We start from the raw sequence: 4,237 nt of genomic DNA, 5'->3' as shown, positions 1-4,237 counted from the left end.
CGGCACAGCCTCTCGGGGGTCCGGCTGGAGGCCAGCCCCAGGCCCTGCCTGCCAAGGGGTTTCCAGCCGGGTTATCATCCGTCCCACCCGCGCCACCCCGGATACCCGGAGGAGCCCAGGTCAGCTTGGAGCCGGCGCAGGGTTCAAAGGCTGGCCCTTCGACCTTAAAACGTGTGAGGAGGAGTTTGCAGCCCTTGTAAAGCTCGTAAAGGTGCTGACAGCTGATAATCACAGAACTGTTGGACTTGGAAGGGACCTCTAGAGACCATCCAGTCCAACCCCCCTGCCAAAGCAGGGGTGCCCAGAGCACATCACTCAGGAGCATCCAGGAGGGTCTTGAAGATCTCGAGATCCAGCATTGGAATAGGCTGCCCAGGGAGGCGGTTGAGGTACCATCCCTGGAGATGTTCAAAAGACAGGTTAACATGGTCCTCAAGAATATGGTTTAGTGATTTATTTATTTTTTTTTCTTACTTATTTTTTTGTCAGAGTTTGGTTGATGGTTGGACTAGATGATCTTTAAGGTCCCTTCCAACCTAGACGATTCTACGAGAGAAAGGGACTCCACACCCTCCCTGGGCAGCCTCTTCCAGGGCTCTGCCACCCTCACCCCAAAGAAATTCTTCCTCAGATTTGAGTGGAACTTCCCCTGTTCCAGCTTGTGCCCGTTGCCCCTTGCCCTGTCACTGGGAACCACTGAAAGGAGGCCACCTCCATCCTCCTTCAACCCACCCTTTAGATACTTGGAAGCATTACTAAGGTCTCCCCTCAGCCTTCCTTCTCTAGGCTACAGTCCCAGCTCCCTCAGCCTTTCCTCATCAGGGAGATGCTCCAATCCCTCCATCATCTTTGTTGCCCTACGCTGGACTCTCTCCAGCAGTTCCCTGTCTCTCTTGAATTGGTGAGCCCAGAACTGGAGGCAGGATTCCAGTTGTGGCCTCCCCAGTGCAGAGCAGAGGGGGAAAATGACCTCCCTCCACCCACTGGCCACACTCTTCCCTACGCAGCCCAGGATAATGTAAGCAAACATCATGGTATGAAATAATTACCCTATTCCTGAGTACATGTCCAAAAAAATAATAATAAAAAAAAGCAATGTCTCATTTAGGAGTGCCCATGCACCGTTCAAAGCAGGAGTGGCCATCATAAAGCACGTAGGGCAGGGGCAGAATAGGAATTATTAAAGCAATCATAAATCCATTCTCTTAACGCTCAAGGTCTTGATGTTGCAACCTTAACAACGCTCATTTGGCGTGTCTTTGTATGTAGCTTCCTGCAACTGTTTTTAAGGCGGGAAGAAGTATTTTCTCTTTTGTGCAGCCACAGCAAGACTTTCATTTATCATTAGAGCCGTATCTACCATTTCAGTCAAAAAAACCCAAACCCCTCAGTACACAGCAAAGGGCAAAAATAAGCTGTTACCAGCTATCTGGAGCAAACTGAAAATGCTCATTGGTTAGCACTGCGGGCTGGCATCAGACAGGAGATGCCCTTGTTCCTTCCTCCCTCCACGATCCATGGAAAACCTCCCGCTCAACCCAGCGCCAGCCAACAGAGATCCGAATGGGTTTGGGGGCTGCATGCAGGGGGTTCTGACCTGGTAAGAGGAAGCCTGGCCGGGCACATCAGGTGTATTCTCAGCTGAGTGTTGTCGCCTTGGAGAAGGGATAGTTCTCCATCACATCCTTTACGAAGCTCATATCCTGCCCGTAAGTTTGCCAGCCACGAGAGGTTCTCCGAGTTGTGCAAGCTTCAATGAGAAGATGGAAAATTTCAGAAAAAAAAAAAAAAAAAAATTCAAATGCTTTATCGGCTTGTTTGGTTGCCAGAAATAAAAAGCAACTCTTCACCATCCTACAGCCTGTTGGCTTGTCAGATCTGATGCTGCAAGCAGTAATAGTAGCAGGGTTTCACAGAAGTCACCAGAGTACTGTAAAGCGAAGAGTGCTGGTACCTTACAGATAGAGCAGCTGTCAAAAAACTTTTTTTTTTTTTTATGACTGCTGATAGCACCTTTTGTACCTTGTATAAACTTCAGGTGAGATTTTTGATCGTTTTTAAATATGTTTATGAGGTAGGTAAACATTACTTAGAGCCTCCTCTTCCATACTTGGCTATTATTTGCTTTTCTTGATCTTTTTACTGTCTGACCTTCCTGTTTCTCAGGCTTCATCTTTCTACCCTGCTTTTTTTTTTTCCTTCAGTTCCAATCCACCTCGCATCACCATTTATTGCCTGGAAGGAAACAGACAGCTACATTGGGATCCACAATCACCGCTGAAAAGGCAGCTTAGAAACCCACACTCCAGGAATCCCAACGTTCACGAGCATGTTAAATGAATATGGGAAACTATTCCCCATCAAGCTCTTTTTAGCAAGTATTGCAAGGTCATTTCTCTGGCCTGGGCTGTGCTTGCTCTTGCGGGACATGCTCCCACACCTGCACTGCCCCAAGTCTCCTTCCACGACCCTGCAAAGGTACAAGTTGAGCACCTCCTAGTCATGCTGCAAATTTAGGGCTGGAATATCCCAAATTGCGTTAATTTAGGCCCCCCAGTAGACAAAAGTAACAGAAATAAGCGTTTTTTCCACTGTCAGAGAGAAACTGACTAGGTGATTTTAAAGTCTTTTCATTTCTAAATTCTTGTTAATTTTAGGGTGTTAAAAAAAAGGATTAAAAAAATTATGGAACACATTCAATCACTAAAGAAATAACAACTGTTATTTGTTGTTGTTTAAAACAGCTGAAACTGTAAATGTTATGAATTTTTACGAATTTTTCCAGTACCTTAAGGAGGTGGTTGCAAATACTGTGGCATCTTCTGTCCTCCACGGTTACTGAAAAGCAGGTAGAAAACAGAAACCTGATGCAAACAAACAGAAAAGATTTCCTTCACAAGAATATTTGGAATGAGTCCAGAAAAAAAATAATGTAATTTTGAAGGCGGCTGCTGGAGGCTGCTCACAGTACATCAGGAAAAATTGCTTTATTCTAAATAAACTACCACTTGGCTTTCCCAGTGATTATTGTGGAAGAACAAATGTAGTTACTGATCGTCTGTAAGTTTGGCTAGCAAATCAACATGCCACAGAATGAATGCAAAATCAAATTCCAGCTGACAGGTTAACACAGATTTGCCTTCCATATGCAGAACTGCTACATAAATAGATATTAAAGCAGCTCTAGTTGATAAAATATTGAGAGCTTTAATTTGTTTCAGTATCACAGAATGTTTTACATATGATCTGAATACAGAAATGATGTTGGGGAAGCTGAGGAAGAAATGCTCTTGTGTTAATTCTAAGGTACCATAAAAGGATTTGGTAGGCGTTTTGCTGTTTGGGTACGTAACAGATCCCTCAAAATGCAGAAATAAAACCAAAACTGAAATAGAAAACATGTTGGTGTTTTCCAGTTTGCAAGTTAGGACTTGTTAAAGTAGAGAAGTTATTCTGGTAGAGATTTTTGGCATTATCTGAGATTATTCACAAACCTTAAATCACTTGACTATATGGCAGTGTATGCAGTATGACAGGTGGGAGCAGTAATTACGATAGTACGCTGGCAATTTTCAGCTTGGTCTCTTTTAATCTTTGTTACCTGTGACTCTCACCTCTAGCATTTATTTATTTATTTTTTTTAATACTGAAAAAACCAAACCCAACCCTTCCCGAAACAGGAAACAATTAAGGCTTTTTTTCTATTCTACTACACTTACAAAAGAATCCAAGATTTGGTCCTCAAAGAACAGATGGGCAAACTTCCATTTTAAACTACATACTATTTTTATTGTATTTGTCTTTTTTGGAACATACAGTGGTTACTGATTTAATTTCTTTTTCTTTTAATAGCCAGCCCCTATTATCTCATAGCATACAGTGACAAACTAAGCTTAGACCCAGGCTTTGCTGGACTATTTGTGTACAATAAATTGAGGCAGAACTGAACAGTTTTTTTTCTTTTTTTTCTGCATAATCCTGCATAGTTAACACATCTCACTTATTTATATTCGGTGAATAAAGTTGCTCAAAGTACTTAAGTGTTTGTGTGATTAAGAACAACTTCTACTCGTTCACAATCCTTAAAACACTAAGGCTTGGATTAAGTCCTAAAATAATCATTCTCTTCCCCAAACAGCCTTTTATAAATGACTACGGTCGTAATTAGTGTCATTTTAATTAGATAATGGTAAAGAGATACTTAGGTGATTAGCAGCTTTCAAATAGCATTTTGCAC

The sequence above is a fragment of the Calidris pugnax genome, unplaced genomic scaffold (genome assembly GCF_001431845.1).
Source record: "Calidris pugnax isolate Ruff unplaced genomic scaffold, ASM143184v1 scaffold183, whole genome shotgun sequence".
NCBI classification, from domain to species: Eukaryota; Metazoa; Chordata; class Aves; order Charadriiformes; family Scolopacidae; genus Calidris; species Calidris pugnax.
This window is presented reverse-complemented; position numbering follows the sequence as displayed.